Here is a 21435-nt window from a genome sequence, read left to right as displayed (position 1 = left end):
TGGGTTCGAGGAGTCAGTATGCAGGGAACATCTAGACTATGACCATCTTTTAAGGTAGCGGAACTCTATGGCTCCCGTGAGGGCTCCGACTAGGGCTGGTTTCATAAGATTCGGAGGCCACTGAGGTCTTAAATCGCTTTGACTAACGTTTCATGGAGCGACTTAGTACAAGGGCCCTCAAGAAGGGTTATCAGCATAGGGTGTTAGCAGCCAACGGGGATCCTTTGAGGCCCATGGTCCACGGAGTCAGTAACCTAAACATCACGTCACTATTAAATATAGCCTCATAGGTGTAGTGACCAATACCACGATATTTGCAGTTACATATAAATGATTTGTATGTGGCAATGAGCCACATAGCGGTAAAAACAAATTGCCACAAGGCCCTTAAGGTTGTGGAGACCATGCGTGGCGTCCAACGTCCAACGATAAGATGGACAGAGCAATCTACTTCAGGCTGTTGAGACGTATGCAGACCGATTCCGGTCATATTAAAAATCTATAAGTGAGGTATATGTCCACCGGTGGACTTACGGATGAAATGATCAATATCTGAGTAAATTTAAATGTTTTATTTCTACTAAGAATGTCTATAATATCTTTGTGAATGTACAAATGCACATCTACACACGTTTCGCCCATCTTTGTACATCTTATATCATATATTTTTATTAACAATTAACTTTGTCATTATATATTATACACTGTCGTGTTCGCTCTCTAATATCTCTATTATTAATTGAAAACATTTTTTTTAATAATCACGTCACTAGTAGATTTAATTCATATTCCCCTTCATACTAAACCTTACTTAAAAATAGCTGAGTTAGTCCAGCCGTTATAGAGTTATAAGCATATCAATTCAATTATGTATTGTCTATCTCTTACTTTATTTCTAGATGATTCTTCTTCATTTTAGCCGATGGACACCCTCTGCCATGCACAGGTCTCTCAAAGATCGCATCCTGTGACTACTCGCAATATTAACCATGTTATCCGTCCACCTAGACCATGACTGCACAAACATTTTAAGACTAGGGGCCACTCGGGCAAATCATGAACTGATGGCGGGCCTGCCGCCAGAAGTATAGGTAGTTAAATTTTTTTGGTTTTATTCTGGATAGAATTCAATATTTTTCAAATGTACGAGAGTATTGTTTTTGCTGTCGGCGGGCCACCAGTATTCGACCGGCGGGCCGCGGTCTGTACATCCATGACCTAGTGGAAGGCCAACTCACGCTCTGCCTGCTCGTGGTGGCTACACGAGTGCCTTTCGGCAGCAACTCCCCTCAATTGACGAGCAATTCTTGGAAGAACCTCGGTGACTTTGGTTCATCTGCGAATCTCATTTCTAATTCGATCCGGAACTATATTAACAAAGTATACAATATCAGTCTCGTCTCTCTTGAATATTATATATGTATTATATATATCAATACACTTGGCCATTCTATCTAATATATAAAATTCTCGTGTCACGGTGTTCGAACTTGAACTCCTCTGAAACGGCTTGACTGATTTTTACTAAATTTAATATGCGTATTCAGTAGGTCTGAGAATCGGCTACTATCTATTTTCTATACCCCTAAGTGATAAAGGTTGTTCACACTTAAAAAATTATTTTTTTAATGAAATTTTTTGTTTTTATTTTTTTATGATACAGCATACAAGAATACATACAACCATAAATTTTCACCCCTCTACGATCAACCCGAATTTTTTATTTGTAAATTAAATTATCAATTTTTTTTTGCAAAACAACGTTTGCGGTATCAGCTAGTATTATATATAAACAAGTTAAACATTACGCTATGATATATCTACGGTAATTATAAAAAACAATTTACGGATATCCTTTTTATATATGCGCATGATAACTTATTTTCGTATCGGAATAAGGAAAGAGTTGTATTACGTAGCGGGTTCATTGCCCGCGTGACTTTGTCGCTTGACGACGAATGATTGCTCTATGCTCAATGATGTTTTGCAGCTGTGGAAATTGACAACGAACTTTTATATAAACGCATTACCTATTGAAGTTTATTTTACACGTATTTACTATTTATTTATGTATATCATTACACTCATAGAATCATTTAAAACTACCACTTATGTACGTCAAGATAATTTCACTAAAATTATTAAACTATGAAAAAAACCCTGCAACTTCCAATATAGAGGCGAACAAGAGGTCCCTAACAACGAAGGCCATTAAAATAAACCTTTAATACGACAGTTAAATTGTAGGACCCTAATAAAATTATTTGTAATTTCTCAACTAACCTAATTTCATAGAAACTACAATTATATCGAACTACTACTAATGTCATCCTTGTATAAACTACGAAGATTCCAAATACGCACCTATATACGAGTCCACTTTCAGTTTCCAAAATAAACCTACTCAGCTTTTATTTATGATCAATTTCCACAACAGATTTAAAACAATAGTAGACCAATTTATTCGCGAGCTTTATCAGTCAATCAATTCTTCACGCCCTAATAAGATTTCTTACAAATATATTGTTCATTGAACTACATATTTATGGCACTACAACTTAGATTATTTGATTTTATCATATCTATAGACATTCGTAAGATAACATTACTACCTTTGGAGAGCGTTAGAGATGGGAGATAAATTGTCACGTCTGTACTCGTGTGAAACATAATACGTTACTCGTATTTCTCTTTAACACAATAACAGTTAGTACCGCGCCTGGGTTCGTCAAACCTTTATCATACTAGATATAAGAGTTGATGGAGGCAGCCGCTACTTCTTGCGCTAACGATATCCGAAGTGATAGTAGGGATATTCGCCAGGCAATAGCATCTGGCCCGGGTGCCCTTGTGTTGGAATGATATGCGGATATTATACACGAGTGACAACCCAAGTCAATGTCCCCCCGAGAGGTCCCTAAAGCGTAGTCACTTCAAGAGTTCACCGAAACAATCTAAGAACTCAACGGTCACGCTGTCCGTTAAAATATCAGGATGTACAGGCCCGTGCTTTCTGCGCCCTGCTACTTCTAATCTGTGGAATTTGCAAATGCCTTTTGAACAGCAATGACAGTCCATTTCAAAAGAAAAAAAAATTACGCATTTTAAACTATATAGTAATCATCATAATTTCAACCTTTTCTTTCCAATAGGTCCATTTGGAAGCCTGCATCCCGTGTCTTCAAACAAGGTCGTCTGTCTACCTTACGGGTGGAAATCTGACCGTAGTCGCTACCCCAGAAACATAAATCCTCAGAAATCTTCTGTTCTTCACGCTACGTAACCTGCTCACTGACCGGTTGGAAGCAGACTGCATGCAGCATCTTCCAACGATTTTAACAAGGTCATCTGTTTACCTAAGAGTGGATGACTTTAACTGTGCTCTCTGGACCGTGGTATTCACTTAAGAATCTTAAAGCCCATGTTCTGCGCGCTATATAGCCACCACAGCGCCACTTTGACTTGCTAATCCACTGGGCGCATAGTTCAGTTATCTTCGTTTTTACAATTTTTATACATAACTAGCTGATCCCGCAAACGTTGTTTTGCAAAAAAAATTAAAGTTTTTAATTAACAAATGTAAGATAAGGGTTGATCGTAGAGGGGTGAAAATTTAGGTTTGTATGTATTTTTGTATGCTGTATCATAATAAAATAAAAACCAAAAAAATTGTCTAAAAAAATTAAAAATAAAATTTAGGGGTGGACCACCCTTATCACTTAGGGGTATGGAAAATAGATAGTAGCCGATTCTCTGACATACTGAATACGCATGTAAAATTTGGTAAAAATCGGTCAAGCCGTTTCAGAGGAGTTCAAGTTCGAACACCATGACACGAGAATTTTATATATTAGAAGATATAAATTACATAACCCTCTATACATACAATGAACTAGTTATAAACGAGAGTAAAATTTTAAAAATCTCTAATCAGTCAAAATCAATAGACACAATTGACTGACAAGTTTATTTATTCGCACTTGCGTTTAAAAGTGCAACCACACTGCCGTCTACCTTCGAAACCCGTCGACCTTTGAGTCTCGGAGACAAAGGATAGGTATATAATGGATTGCATTTTCCACATAACCCGTTATTTCGGAAGAACCTTGAATTAAAATGCGCAGATTTTGCAGTAACCATTTTATTGTCACAAAGTTGATTTAAATTCCCCCTTGGCGGGCCATGTCGAATCTGTTAAAACTTAACAGTATTGCAACATCGCTTTATAACAGGGTAAGTTATTCTATATAGACGAACTTGTAAGCCATACTCGGTAAGCTTACAACCGTACAACGAGCCATGAAGATGGTAACATTCGGGATTTATCTACGAGATCGAATCCGAAATAAGAAGAAGGGCACGTTGAGTGTTGGAGTCTTAAAGGTCTGTAGCATTGTCCACGAATGCCCATAAGGTTTCTACCAGACCCTATGAAGCTGTCTGGAAGACTGGATGGAAACTTACATTCATCGTGATCTTGGAGGATTTTTCACAACAATGTTTCACTGTCTGACCTGAACAGATGGCGCGATAAATAGTTTATCATCAAGTGCCTCGAACCTCAATAGCTGTTACTAGAATATACGAAGTTTCTTCAAAACTTGTGTTTCATTGAAAATGTTTTGTGTATTATGTTTTATAAAACACCTTGAGGATATATTCCTGTCAAACAGCCAAAGCATAAGACACCTCCTACAAAACACGTGCCCCTCGAAAATTATTGTAAAATTTGCGTATCTGTTTAACCCTTTTCTTAATAATGTATATGTAGAGATACATCAGAATTAAAAAAAATAGTAGCATGAATTTTGAACACAAAGTAATTATTTTTATGTGAATGTTTAGATAATTTCTTAATTTTCGAACGCTTGTTCAGTTTTTCTGTTGGCATCCTTGGGTCTTAAGAGTCAAGTGGTATGAATATTAATGTAATAATAAAAAAAATCTGCCATGTTAAGGGTTAACAATGGAGCTAGCTTTTTATTTTAACTATCTGTCTGTTACTTCACAAATAAACGACACTAAACAGCTTTTTTAATCACGGGAGTCAAAACAAGACAACACATACATAGTAATTATTTTCCTAAAAAATTGTTCATCCATTTTTCAGGTGAGTTATTTTATTGATCCCTTAAAACGATTATCTATTATATTAAACTATGTTTTATAGTTCTCGCTGATTTTATTGTTTAACAAATTATTTATGATAAGTTTTTGACTGCACGTGTTTTATGGAGTTGCCTAATACTTTTGTCCAATGTCGTGTTTATCACTATGGCAACTTAAATACTATTGTATGTGTTAAAAATAGCGCACATATTTTCACTATATTACTCTATTCAATATAATTAATATGCAGCAATTGATATACGTACGTGTGCCGCGTATATAAATGTACAATTGAAAATAATTACAAGGAACAAGGACGGTAGCGGAAGATTATTTTCATTACATATATGTCATATGAAAAATTACAACTTGGATAAATATAATAAAAATAAACTATAACAACCGTTGCAAATTACTTTATAACCTTTAAATAAATGCATAGTTAAAACGCACCTACATGTTTATTACTCGATTCCTAAGTGTTTTTATATATTTATACATCATGATAGGATATAGTTAAAACTTTAATGAGTATAATGTATAGCATATTTACTGAAAATTAAAAGTAAGGTGCATCTTAACAAAAAAGCAATAGTTTACTTTATACTGGATGTTTAGAAATAGGTGTAAAAGTTTTGTTTTTTTACCTGTAATGCTGTATATGAACCCAAAGAACAAAGTGTTTTTGCATATTTATTCGTTTGCCGAATAATCGTGCGAATTACAACGGTACGAATAACTTTCAATGACCGTGACCTCCATGGAACAATCGCCACACACAGCGTTATCGACCAAGTCCAAGGAATCCACGTTATTATGCAAGCAGATGTAAACTGAATTCGTATTACAATACAATCCGGTTAGACGATTCGTTTAACAGACGATAGACGCCCACTACAAGGACGCGCCCCCTTTAATGATCGCCTTGATGGTCGGTCCACCCAATGGTGGGCCTACACGCGGCGTCTACCGACTTATGATCACCACTCGACAACCTTTACCAAAGCTTCGTGATACGCTTGTGATCATTTTCTACGGATCTCCTAATTTCTGATTCGCAGTAAGACTTCGAGAAAACCCCCTCCATTGCTTTCTGAGTGAGCTCGATCCTTTTTATAAGGCCCACCGTAATCGACCACGTCTCAGATCATTTTATAACGGCATAGTAACAACCTATTAAGCCGTAGTTCGTTGGTACCAGGGTACCAATTATAAACACAAAAATTTGAATAACTCAAGTTGAAGTCGTCTCTCCGTTGTTTAAATGGCCTAAGAACTGGGAGGCTTTTAACTAAAACGAATATAACGATGGCTTAGACGTAAGGGATGACAATGATAACAATCTCTGGATTCTAATATGTACTTACTTGTTACTTTAATGTTCAACAAAATAATATTCAACATTCACATAAAAGAAGCCGTTGAATACTAATCACTATCATTATTTTAACTGTAAGACGTCAAATAGATTGCCAATAAGATTGGTTGCAAGCGGCCTGTATCTCTCATCTTCCGATCTTAACAAGGTCTTTTATCCACCATGACGTTATCGGATGACTTGCTCTGTATTTAAATAAAGTGTGTATGTGTAAAAACTTTCAATAGATTAGTTGATCAAAAAGTCCACGGCTGGACAAGGGCCTCCCCTATAGATTATCAATAGGACTGGTTGGAAGTAGATTCAGTGTGTTTCGATGATCCTAACAAGATCGTCTATCCAATATATTTAGAAGGAAACAAGACCTATGTAAACGTAATATGTTCAGAAAAGTTAATGATATTAAAATGTAATAGTTTTAACTTTAGATTGAACGTTTTGATGGGTTATTTTGTTTATAATGTAAGTCTCTCGTCTCCACAACCACCTCGCAATCTAGTCTTCTAGGCATTGCATCTTCAATCATTTCTTTGTTACATTTTGGTTGACTTTAACCGAAGTTACCACACAAATATCTTCATTCTAGATGCAAGTAACATCTTTGATCACCTACTCTCTCAATCCTTTAGCCCGGGTTCATTAAAATAAGGCTGTATTCCTTGGATGTCGTAAGAGTCGATCAAAAAGGCTTCGCATTGAAATGCGAATAATTGGAACTTCAGGAGGGCAGCAACGCGAAGTGATCTCTTTCTGCTGCAGCACAGAGAATGCTGGAGAAAGTTCGGCTTCCTCCAAAGATGTGTCTTGGTACAGCATAGTGGGATATCAGCGATTTCGTTACGGGTTCTGCGGCCTCTCCCTAATGTACGGAAGAATTCGTATCCAGAAGATTCTCCCAGCGAAATCAAATAATAAATAAGGCACCTACCCTCGAAGTTAAACTTACTATGGGCAGCTTTACCGAAACGAAGACGTTGAAGAGAGACTTGCAGACCAGGCTAGAGTTAATTGAAGATCTAGAAGTCGATGAAATTTGCTCTGGACCAAGTCGTCTTGAATCTGTGAGTCCGACAAGCTTTGGAAAGATAAAAAAGGTTGTACTGGGTAGATGTGTAAAAGTGGCGAACGCAAACACATCACATGTTATTGAACTAAACACATAAGTACAAAGCTTATTAAGACTTGAAGACCAACAGGTCTTGTTATAATTGTTCTCACTACACGAACGCATTCAACAGAATCTAAGTAATCATACGAACTATTGCTTGCGTAGTCTTTATTACCAATGCGTCTTGGTACAATACACAGGGTAATGATTTGTTCACAAAATTTAATTTTCAGCAATCGCTTACAAATCGTCCTTTCGACATATCCTTTTCTATTTTAGTTCACAACAAAGTTCAGTTAAACGTGTAGGTTGTGTAACGAACATTTTTTTATTTTACTTCAATTTAAAACTTTAGTAGGTTGACCTATTTTATCTAAAGTAATTGTAAATTTAAAAATAAGAAATCTTTCGGTTACTTATACAGGATATTAGGATGTTTATAAAAAACTGAAATGTAGTTTAAAAATCGATCAGAGATACAAGTTAGTATTAAAGATGACAATCTACATAAAAACAAGGAGATAACAACAATAAAATCATCAATTTAAAATAAACGAAATAAGATCATTTCTGCTATTCCAGAGCACAAGTTCGAATGTTTCATAAAGAACAGAAGGAAATAGGGAAGGTTTATTTCAAAGCTTACACTGATAAGGCAGATTTATCCGGATTTACATCGTTGATTTTTTAGTGTTAACATATTAATCAGGATATGCCTAAAACGGCACCCTACAAATATATTATGGATAGATTCGCCGAAATTACTTGCTGGCAATCTCTCCTACGAAAGCGCAAGCACGACTAGATACAAGTATGGATTCTTATACCGTATTCGTGCACATTTCCCAGATACGGTACATTGTAACATAGTTATAGTATAAATTAGTTTTAGTGTGTATTTAAAACAGATAATAAACCTGTTTGTCTACTGTATCATCCTGCGAGTTTCTTTTTAACCCCGCGTGTCGCACTACTGTCCACTAAATATTAAAGTGAAAGCGCCTTTGCGGAATACAACCGGAGGCACAATAACCTCGTTTACGTAACTTAACTGTATGGCTACCTCGGGAGCATAGGCTTGAGTCGTCACATGCAAAATTATCGGATTGGGGAACAAAAAAAACAATGGGGACAAAACAAACTTATCGCATATAAAATCAATCCCTCATGCCAGAATTGCTTAACAGACAAAAGCCTGTAAAATAGGTAATGATACAGGCCGAGGTTCTACACGATAGCTTTCGAACTTAGTTGTTAATAAAGTTCTATCTGTCCTATATACGGAAACTGTACATACCAGGGGTGGCCAAGCCATTTGATAGTGCGAACCATTTTTCGAAATCTGAATCTTTTGCGATTCACAATTGAATACACATTTAAAACTCGCAAAACAATATTATTTTACACAAATCATATTTATGTAAATTAGTTTAAAAAAAAGTACAAAGTATGTGTATTGAAATTAGATATAATAGCACACGTATATGACGGCACTTCTTATAATACTCGAGACGCCGGTTAGTTAATTATGGTCGGTGTTTGGATTTCTCTAATTTTATGGTGAAATAATGATAATAATTAATTACACCAGTAATTTGTTTCGATTACCCAGGAGCTGACATAGGTTATATAAATTTAAATATTTCGACAATCAATCGGAGCCAAAAATAATCATTCAAGGAGTCGCATGTGGCTCGCGGGCCGCAGTTCGGCCACCCCTGGTATATGCAATAAATAAAACATTAACCTTACATCTAAAAATCTCTGAAATTTCCATCGAATAGAATCGATTTATGCAGCGTATTATTTATCTACGTACTTTCTTGACCTTCAAATGAACTGACATATAGCCTCACGATTATCTTAATTGCTTACATAAATTTTCCATGGATTTGAAATTTGTACTTTCAATTTCTGCATTGACGTAACGTATAAACAATTGACCGGTTACGACAATATCTTATTGTTTTTGCCTCTACGAAGGTTGCGCAACATACATCAGTATAAATAATCTTCATCTCACCGGAGTTTCTTCTGCTATTTCTGCCTACGTAAATATTTTACAAAGTGATATGAATGTTAATCATTAGGAAGCAATTAAGCTGATGTTCAGCCCACGTTGAAGCAATAGAATCCGAGTTCTGGACGCGTAGTAACAGTCCAAGACTTTGCGCTAGATTATTAGATTATTTATTATCACAGAGCGCCCGCTGAACCTAAGAGATCTAGGACCTCCCAAATTGTTAATACAGTGGAATGTAGCATGTCGAACCAATTTAATTAAGAGAATCTTCGAGTTTTGTATATAAAAAGAATTTAGACCGAACTAAAAGCACTCTTTCTCCTTATATCCGCGAAAATTGATAATTCAATTTGGGCAGCAGTATCCGTCAAAACCAAAAAAGGTACTCTCATCTCATCCGTTCATTTTAAATCTGGGCGACTCCTAACCATTCGTCCTGCTCTGGACCTCTTTACTGTAATTTGGAGAGTTTCTTCTATGAGACTTCCGAGTTCTCATTAAAGCACTTCATACAGATCGTGTTTGAGGGTAGTCATAAACCCAGCTATGCAATCAAAAAGAGCTTTGGTTTACGCTCTCGCTCGGTATTTTTTGCATTCCAATTTTAAGGCTGCTGAAAGGTTCTACCTACGAAAGTTTCTACCACTATCACTACATCACTTTGGAAAAAGCTTTCTCTAAACGAAAACGAAACTCTAGCAACACTTCCATCGTTAGTATAGCACGGTAAGGTGAAAATAACGGTCATTATTTAAATTCAGTATAACCATCCATGTTAAATGATTGTCTCGAACTGTGTTCGTTTTTGTCTTTAAATTATAAACAGATATTCTAGGAATAAATCTCACAAACATTTGAGTAATAAAGTTATTGAAGAATGACACGTGTTTTCTTGAAATGTTAAGTCGGCTCGGAATATCAATTTGTTCAAATAACAGATAACAAATATGTTCCCAATTTGAAAAAATATATTATATATTTGTAACCATTTATCTCTTAATCAAGAAAATCGTTATTGGATTGCTATATTAATATTATTGAATATTTAAGCAAACAGCGGTCAAATCGAATAAGCTATATTTAGCCGTAAATTTCCGTAAGATTTCTATAAACAAGTTTAGTTAAATATGCGAAGCCCGAGAAATATCATCATTCAAAACATTTTTAAAGTTATTTTAATTCCGTTACGAAGTTTTGGCATAGTTCTATGAACCTCATTTTACGAGACAGGCTTGACTTTAATATATTTCCATATAGTATAAAACTTCTTGAGATCGGATCAAAAATGAATAAATATAAAGAAAATTATCTACATAACCCAGATTGACCAGTTCAAGTAGCAGGGTTCTGGACAGGACCACGGACCGGCAACCGCAGCGGCGACGCTCCTAGGTAAACAGACGACGTTATTAAGGTCGTCGAAATAAGACCGTTTCCAACCGGTTCCATTAGAAATCTATATCTGATGCCTACGCCTAGTAGTAGATGTCTATAAGATGATGGTGATAAAATTAGTGAAGGTTATAAATTAGTAAGGTATAGTGTAAGGTATAGTTCACGGACCCCTGCGTTCCGTGAACTCGTTTCCGATGAAGCTGTAAAAGCCGCAAGGCTAACAGCACAAACTTCACATGAGACAATAGACAATAGATGAGTGAAGGACACTTATTGAATAACAAAAAAACGGATGCGACCACTTGCACTTCACTTTGATGAATCATATAATTTATTTCACCAATCAAACTCATTTACTAAGAGGTAATTGAAACAAACAAACAGTAAGGATTGTCTAAGATTATAATGTTGTTTTTTATGAACACTCACTGCTGTCCAAATGGCATTTACAAACTCCACGGGTATGAGGTGTCAGGTTGGACATTGCGCATTAAGACCTCTTTGAAAGTAGCGAAGTTCTATGCTACCGCGGAAGCCTCGGGAGGCCGCCAAGCTTCAGTCAACCCTTCATGGAGTGACTAAATTCAAGAGGCCTCACAAAGAAACCTTACTTTAGGCTGTCATTTGTTTAATACCCGCTTAGCATTCCGACTCAAGAGCGCCCGAGATGACAAATTTTTAATACTCAATCAGCTTCCTTTACTATAACAACACTGATCCGACCTTTTAGCTATCTTTATCAGTTTCCTTATTTGTTACGGTAAAATCCTTGTCGAAACGAATAACTAAGACAAAAACATAACATCTGTGGTTATCCTGTTCATAGCTGAATAAACGTTCTTAAATAAACAGGAATATATCCCAAAAAATTATAAAAATGTTTATGTCAATCTTAAACGCTACATAAGAATCCGAGTCATCTAATCACGGATTAAGAGTAAATTTAATTACATGCAACGATGTCAATTCGGTAACATATATTTAAAACATTAGAACACGATTCTATAGATTTCCTTATTCTTTTGATTCGACGCTTAAACTGTATTTGAAATATTTAATTTTAAATTAAATACAGTTGCAGGAAGTCCACAACTGGATATAAGCCTCCCCAAAGATTTTCAATACGACCGGTTGAAAGCCTTCTTTTACACGGCGTCTTACGGCCCTAAATAGGTCATCTTTCCACTTTCATGATGGATGTTCTAAGCAGTGCTTTTTTTATGAGGCCTCCGCTATCGGGACCTCTCTTTCCACCCCTATTTTGTTGGGAACAGGGTTTTTTATTTCTTAACAATTTTTTCACATGAATTTTTTATTCTCGTCCCTGTCTTCCATAGTTCACAATATCTTTTTTTCTTCCTTCTATCATTCCATAATCCCATCTTCCTTTCTCAATCATTCCATTCCTTTCATCCATCCTCAAACACTTCAGTTTTATTTAGTTTATTTATTTTTCTCATGTACATCAATTTGTTTCACAGATTTTTACATTTTTTATTTTAATTTCAATAACTCTATCTTAATAAGATTAAATATATAATAAGACTTACAATATTTTATGTTTAACTATGTTTTATTCCTATTAATTATGTATTGTGCAACTTTCCTAAAGAATTTGAGGACGGACTTTCTTGCATCCTTTTCCTACCTAAACAGTGCTTACCGATGCGTGGTTTCTACATCAGAACCTCATGGTCATCTCTTCTGCGCGCTATGTAGAAAAAAATCTTTTTTCAAGTAGGTTATATGCGGTTTTGAATCGTCGATTATTTTAACATTATAAGTAGAAAGTTACCACCGGCTCGGAACGCTGATATGTTGAGAGGAACCGGCCAGAAACACAACAGTTGCTCTTTAATTTTAAATCTAATATTTTTTTAATGGTACATTTTGACTTTCATCATGTAAATTCTACTAATCTACCAAACACATTCAAATTAAAAGTCAATTATCTTGTGGAACTCTATATGTCTATAGTCATATCAGTTTAGATTAAGAATGATTTGTTCTTATGAAGATTTTTTTTAGATCTTACTAGTTTATTTTTATTTTTTGTATCTATCATGTTTCCCACAATTATTCACATAAGAATACAAATTAAAAATGTACTGCAAAGCAACCGTTAGAATATAATCTCTTTTAAAACACCTTTCAGTGAATCTCTACATTTTAAGTTATTAATAGAACATATAAATAATATCAGTAGCATTAAGTAAGAAAAGGGCCAATATTTAGCCACTTCCGCACATGCAGTGGTAGTCGTGCAACAAAGTGCACCGCCCGCCAGCCCGCTGATAAATGCGTATGCGGCAAACAATGCGAATTACACAACTGCCATCGTTAAATCACTCTGCTTATGGCTAAATATTGGTCCTTCTCTTACTTAATTAGTCCTCAGTAGCACTGACCCATAATAAAATACCGTAAGAGAAACACGCTAAGAAAATAACTTAAATATACAAGTCAAGCCGTATTACGTCCGTTTATTGCTTTACTTTTTTAAATGCAAAGACGGCTGAGCGAAGTTTTCTCACGAGGGTTGAGAGATGACGGCTCCACTGAAGTTTGGGTCTTCTTGGGTATGCAAAGCAATACCCAAGAAGATTGATGAGACTCAGTTCTAGCACTTAATTGTTATTAAGTAACCTGCTTATTGAGATTTCAACTTGCGAATCCGCTAGTCAATGTCACTTTAATTTGTCTAAGTAACTCCTCATTTCAGATTCGATCGCATAGAGAAAACCCAAGCACAGCCCTCTTCATATATAGCAACGAACGTGTTCAAGTTTAGGCAGTTTTTAATACACCGGACAAAGAGACACTTGCCGGCCCACTTCTCTCTTCCTCGCCAAGTAGACACTTGACCCCTTTCTTGATTTTCTGACGTTACATTTGTATTTAGGTTGATTGGAAGATTTTATTTTTCTAACTTAAACTGCTTTTTCGTTGATATTTCATCATAATCATCATCTTTATGGCGTAAGCCTCTCCCAAAGATCTTTACTATGACCAAAGTTTAATCACATTTTACTATTCGAGGAATTGCGCAAACCATTGGTAGCTTCGAGTTAAAATACAGATCTTCAATGATGAAGAAGAAACATGAACATTTTAATAATTATTAAACAGAATTACGCAATTTTAAATTTAAATATGTCCGCCTATTGTATTGATATAAATAATTATGACATAATTATGACAGCCTTCAATTAAACTATAATAAGGCAAAAAAGGCTCTTAAAATAATAATAAACCAAAGCTCAAATAATTAATATTAATTACGATACAAGATGTTAGAATATGGAGCATATTATACTAGCATTACAGTGATATTATAGAAATAAATAAAGTATAAAGGTTTATACATACTTTATTTAAAACATCTTCTCTATGAATATCCAATTCGGACAGTTCTTTACTAAATTGACGAAATTTCTTGCACTTCACGGCAAATGTTGTAGTCAGTTGAATTTGTGCCGTGGGATTTTAAAAACTTTTATAGCACAATAGGCAAACTATGCGGTAAAACATACACTTATTAATTTATTCCAGTATCCTTCACAGCTAACGGATTTGTTCATAATAAAACTATAAATATTAATAATTAAACTATACTTATTAAAATTTACGAGGGTAGACATAAAAAAAATCTAAACAAAAGATAGTGTATTATATTAACAATGTATGGAGTTTGCTTATTTAGTATCTTGAGTATGTGTCGTGTGTGTTTGATGAATGATCCCAGTTGTAAACAGCATACAGTACATATTATGTAGTATATATGATATGTATTATAAAAGTGGTATATAAATAAAACGGGTAAGAAGTTTTAGTCCTTCTTAGTCCTATCCAAAATATTTAATGGAATCAGAAGTTACCTCGCGGAAGTCCATCCTAAGTAAGAAAAGGACCAATATTTAGCCACTTCCACACATGCAGTGGTAGTCGTGCAATGAAATGCACCGCCCGCCAGCCCGCTGATAAATGCGTATGCGGCAAACAACGCGAATCACACAACCGCCACCACCAAATTACTCAACACGTGTTTCACCCCTCTACGGGGCATCTTCAGGAGTTATGTTACACCGATTAGTGCCAAACACAGACTCTGTACGGAACCACTGCATGTGCGGAAGTGGCTATATATTGGTCCTTTTCTTACTTCCTATCCAAAACAAGCTAGAGGGAAAAAAGAAAAAAGAAATCATACATATAGAGGTACAAGAGGCGGTCTTATCGCTCGAGGCGATCTCTATCAGACTACCTTTGGATGGAGATGAGAGACACGGAGAGCAGTAGTTTAGGGTGTAAGTACATACAAATACATCCACTACTATATATACATACAAGAATACTTACATATACATTTATACACATATACATACATAGCAATATATATATATATATATATATAACATGCTACACGATATCCCATTTTAAAAACGAAGGAAGTTGTTCTTTACCATTTTTTTAAACAATGACAGCGATTTAGCGCATGTAATTGGTTCTGGTAGGTAATTATTTACCTATATAAACATTTATAGGAGAAATAAACTTTATTTTGAGACCGTATAACGCGCCGACGCATGTGTAACTCAGTGTATATCAATTAGTGAACAATAGAAAGCGATCGTAGTCCTCTGGCTGTGAACTTATAACGATCGGCCGTCACAGCTGTAACTGCGGTCTTTTCTAGCGCTCCTAAATCTAATATATAAAATTCTCGTGTCACGGTGTTCGAACTTGAACTCCTCCGAAACGGCTTGACCGATTTTTACCAAATTTTATATGCGTATTCAGTAGATCTGAGAATCGGCTACTATCTATTTTTCATACCCCTAAGTGATAAGGGTGGTCCACCCCTAAATTTTTTATCCTATTTTCTATACAAAATTTTTTGTTGTTATTTTTTTATGATACGGCATACAAATATACATACAACCCTAAATTTTCACCCCTTTACGATCAAACCCTTATTTTTTATTTGTTAATTAAAAACTTTAATTTTTTTGCAAAGCAACGTTTGCGGGATCAGCTAGTCCTTTAATAGAAACCGATTCAACAGCCACTTTTTGCAGTCGAAGATTTTGGTACAGCTGAGTGCTGTGAGAAGTAGCGGAAGATACTCCAACAACGCTAATAATTGAACACAATAAAGCGTCATGGAAAAAGAAAAGACCGTTATAAAAAAAAAAAAACTAAAATAGCCAGTACTTAAAGACCAGATATCTTGACCACATGTAGTGTTACGGAAAATTAAAAAAAAAAACAATACCCCGTACCTCGTTAATGTCCGTAACCTTGAGATAAGAAAGAATGTCGCGTTCATACATTTGATAACTGGCGCCTTTCGAACCGGAACTCAATTATATTCGCACAACACTAATCATTCCGTTCTACTTTCAAACGAGTATTTCCACCAGGCAACCAACAGTATAGCCGCCATTAATATAAGACTAAAACAAACATATTATAATATAGAATGCTCTCTACTTTTTTTATGTAAAACCACCCGCACAACAAAAGAAATTAACAATTTGTTTTTTTTTTACATCATTAAATGATCAATTTTTTACGTCAATCAACATAAGACTCTGTGTTTGGCACTAATCGGTGTAACATAACTCCTGAAGATGCCCCATGGAGGGGTGAAAAACGTGTTGAGTGATTTGACGGTGGCAGTTCTGTAATAATAATAATTCGCATTGTTTACCGCAAACGCATTTATCAGTGGGCTGGCGGGCGGTGCACTTTGTTGCACGACTACCACTGCATGTGCGGAAGTGGCTAAATATTGGTTCTTTTCTTACATAAGATGTTGTCATTGTTGTCCCTACAGAAAGCTACCACCGACTCAAAAGGCAAGTCAGCTGAGAGTATAATATAGTTTTATAAAAATCCTTGACAATAAATAGCTTCCTGAGTGAACATCAATATTTAATTCCACGCATTAACATCAGTATGTTATCCATGGATAGAACAATAAACTTTTTTTTCACTAATATTTATCTAGATAGGATATACACAGCCTCAGGACGCCCACAGCTGGACACAGGCCTCGTAGGATCATGTATATCCTCCAGAGATATCTCTGGGGGAGTTCTACGTCTTGCAGTGGGCGTTTATGGGCTAATGAACTACTTTCAAGACAAATTTGTCAAATAAACTTTGAGGTTTTTTTTTAATATTAATTCTAATTTGTATCGCTAGTGTTTTTTTTTACAATATTTATTTTTCGCTTAAACTAAACGCAGACAGTTGGAAGAGGGTTGCCGCTATTTGATACGGATCTTTCTTCTCCCAGCTGCGAGGCACGACAGCGTTTTATAATTTTTTTAAATTTTTCTTACACAATTATCTTTTATGGGTAAATACAGCAAAACTTTGAGGTTGCCGATGCCGGCATAAATCTTTCATTGCCTCCGTAATACAAAGGTACCATGAAAAATTTATCAGTAACTAATAGATTCAGGCGTTATCTCGCGGAAGTCCATCCTACCAAAGAAAAGTCCCTTTTATATTTACTAGTAAGTCTAATAAAAGGGTTCGTAGGTAAACTCCTACCAATGGATTTTAAATTGAAAAATGTACTTTAAAATAATTTGAATTTAATTCTATTTTATGTTAAATTTGGCTGTTCTTCAATGATCAGAAGTAGAGAATAGTATGAATAAATGTAATGCCCTTACTTACTGCGCTTAAAAAGTAAGGTGAAATTATCATTTAAAACCGACAAGGGCCGCTTCCACTGAAGATTTTCAAAAAAATCTTCAAATGACAATTAGAAACCTCGGTAACAGTGTTGGAATATCATTTCCTCAACCCATTTTGGGGTTTATTTTATGTCATGACGATGTTTGACCATACTACATTGACTGTTCGCAATTTTTGCTAAAAACTCGACTCATAAGGTTCCGCAACCATCGTATTCGACTGATTTGGCTCCGTGCGACTTCCGGCTATTCAGGAAACTGAAAAGTGTAATGCGGGGACGCCGTTTTGACAAGATTAAGGAGATAAAAACCAAATCGAAGAAGGATTTAAAAGTCATACTGCTGACTGTTTCGAAGACTGGAAAAAGCATAGACAAATGTGCGTTATATTGAAGGGGATGAAATTTATTTCGTGGAATAAATAAAGAATTTACATTTTATAAACAAATTCGCCTTAGTTTTTAAACACAGTATTACATTTCAATTGCTTATAACCAACTATGTATGAAAATAGTTAAAATGTTACTCATAAACTCTTATCTTCGTTCAAACTAAATGTTTTAGAACGTATTAATGACACTTTTCATTTTAAAAGCAGTTATTAAAAACGACTCTACTAACTCTTATTTTCTACTAAATCTCTTTTTAAATCAGATTAAAGTGCGCAGTTAAATAGATTTATTGTTGATCTGAATTTTATAACCAGAAAATATTTTTTTAACCTAACGCTTTTTGTTTTATTTTGCCAGTCACTAAATTAGTCCAATATTTTTTTATTGTATGTATGTAAATGAATGTGAATAAATAAATTAAAATTTCTAAATAAGCATGTCACCAACCTAGTAAGTTATAACTGCAGTTGAACCTGCTTTTTAGGTTGTGCTTGTATGTTATATTTATTCAACGATTTGTAGTTACCCGAAAAATCATCAATTTTATGCATTATATTTTTAGTGTAAGACATCCACCCACGTGGTGCAGAGGAAACAGTTTTCATCTTAAATCTATGAGGGAGCCGATATTCTCATGTCGATGTCGTACGGTTGAAATACTGATCTAAATAGTTTTCAAAAGCAAATGGTAGGGGACAGGGGACATAAATTTATACTTTTTATCGAAGACAATTATATTAATCTACTTATTTTATCGCTTACCACAAGAACTCACGATTCGAGAAACATGGCGTGATTTGCAAAAGTCGTGTGAAATTTGTCGATCAACTGGTTTTGTCACTCATAACTAGCAAGGTCAAAATTTACTTCAAGACAAATGCCAAGTTCATTGCTCATATGGTGAAGAAAAATGCATTAATATTACCCGAAAGTGGCAAAAATATATCGTAGACTTAGAGAGACTAATTTAAATTACCGCTAATTACAAAACTCAAAGGTCTGCAAAACATAGATAATAAAAACAATTAACGATATAAAAAAATGCGTGCTACCCACAAAAACTACAAATCTACTTGCGTCAATGGATGTCGGAAAAATATGTACAGCGTATATTATTTATTTTAAGTAAAAGCAAACGCTCCGAGCTGTTGAATGTTTAATGTGGTTTTAAATTTTAAATGAGTCGTTGCGCTAGTAACGTTAAATAAAGCGACGGCGGGTACGACACATTCGTTATGGCCCAACTACACTATATCGCAAAAGGAATATCTATATGTTTGTTTATAAAATATGCCGAGAATCGATTTAAGAGAGAGTCGCTACGAAATTGAAATTTGGTCTGTACGAAGTTAAAAAAAATAACGAGTAGATATTTGCTCTTGACTTAACAGTCATCGCTGAATGGTTTATTGGTGAATATTTATAATAGCAATAATGAGATTGACGCGCCACGTAATGGAAAGTAAAAACTGAACGGAGGACGGCGAAGAGGGAACGGGAGGGCCCATTCAACTTTCTCGCGTGTGAAATAACTTAACGCACTCACTCGATCGGTGCGCCGTAGCGGTCCGCAAATGATTTCGCCGATTAAATCCAACTTTACTTATCACACGCGACACAACCGCTTCGTGCGGCCGCTTACGGGACACTGAGCTCGTCTAGTCGAGTTGCGCAGGCGCTTGCCCGCGACCTTACCACGTGTACTACAAACAATTCCTATCACCTTTACGCTCGACGTCGATTTTCAATTGATGTACGGATCTGTATCGAACTGTGATATTTAGGATTCGGTACTAATTTAATCAGGGTAATTTTTTAGAGGTATAAAAGTTTTGAAGAGCTATATATAGCGAAAAAATTGTGAAGAGAATATTATAACGGTATAAAGGCTATATACAAAATGATGAGTTACAGGTGAAGTACCTTTAAAGGAGTAAAGATATATGTATACACATATGTGTTTGTGTGTGTATGTATATACGTATATATATTGCTGTCAATGTATGGTACACCTTAACATGATTGATTTCGAAAGTAATATATATAATGATAAAAAATAAAAAAAGTTTTAAATTCGGATTACTACATATTATAATTTAATATTATTAGTATCTGTATCTGCAGGCTGTTCAGGCAGAAGTTATTGGCCTGTCACCTTAATTAAATCTTGGAGGATTCGGATTACTATACATTTTGTAGCTTTTTATTTTTAAAACGTAACAAAAGATTTCCAAACTATTAAACGTTCCTAAAGGTTACCTTATTAAAATTTTAATCAAATACAACAAACTTAATAATTATTAATGCTAAGGAATTATAATTATAGCTGATACCTGGATGGATCCCTTTGGGGTTATGTCAAAATTATTTTAGTTACCTTGTACCATAAACTTCTTAAGAATATACTTGTGAACATAATTCACTTCGTCTCTCGACACAGTGAGTGTATTTTGCACTTTATACTTTACATTCAACTATCTTTTTCTTCTACGTTTCAGACCATGAACGCCCACTGCAAGTCATAAGCTTCTTACTTAACTATATGTAAAAAAAACACTCATTTTCGAGTGACAAAGTGAATTTTAAGCTGTATGAAGGCGTATAAGCGTTTAGACAAGTCAGCGCAGATATTCGTTTGCTTCTTAGTCATCAATACTTAACTATTCCAGGAGCGTAAAATAAGTTGACGTGACATGAAACGAGAAACATAATAAGACTCGGTCAAGATAAATCAAGAATCACTATTATTGTTTACATTTAGTTAAGTACGTAAATCAGTATATTTCAAAGTTAACCCTTTCCACTACAATGTCGAGTGTCACTCACATTTTGTTCCACGAGCTCCACTGTCGAGTGATACTCGACATGGTGTAATACTGCTTTTTGCGGAAAATTTTAAAACAGGAAAGATTTTTGTTACTAAAATGTTTGAATCACGAACGAATGAAACATATTCTAGAATCGCAAGATACTATAATTCAATTAAATTTTATCGATGCTACATAAAAGCCTTGGAGTGGAAAGGGTTAATATCGATAGTACATAAATATAAATATAAGAGACACTTTTTTTGAATCAGACTCTCACTGCTATCCAAAAGGTATTTTCAGATTCCGCGGTTTAGAGGCAACAGGGAAGTCATCTAAGACCTTTATCTAAGAAGGCTCGGGCCGCTACATACAAAGATTTCACCGGATTATATGAAAACTATTAATTTTGGAACTTTATTGCAACGCACTTTTCTGTATGTAAATCTATTTTTCGGTATAGTTTCGGTAACACGGTGGAATTTTGAAATTAGTCTATGAGAGAAAAGG

At 35.1% G+C, this 21435-nt stretch overlaps 1 protein-coding gene across 2 annotated transcripts in view; it reads right to left on the bottom strand.

The window, feature by feature from the left end:
• ATPCL (ATP-citrate synthase) overlaps window positions 1-21435 on the bottom strand; it is a 74652-nt gene that overhangs the window by 26992 nt on the left and 26225 nt on the right. The window contains exon 1 of one of the 2 annotated variants that reach the window (XM_068769990.1): window positions 19665-19755. The exons of the other annotated variant lie outside the window; for it this stretch is intronic. The gene's annotated coding sequence lies outside the window, so the exon portion shown is untranslated. Of the gene's footprint in view, window positions 1-19664; window positions 19756-21435 lie in introns of those variants that run through there. 2 annotated transcript variants of the gene reach the window in all.

This window comes from Battus philenor, unplaced genomic scaffold (assembly GCF_028537555.1).
Source record: "Battus philenor isolate CCGP_79_NKW_IND1 unplaced genomic scaffold, ilBatPhil1.0.hap1 SCAF_29, whole genome shotgun sequence".
Lineage (NCBI taxonomy): Eukaryota > Metazoa > Arthropoda > Insecta > Lepidoptera > Papilionidae > Battus > Battus philenor.
This window is presented reverse-complemented; position numbering and strand designations above follow the sequence as displayed.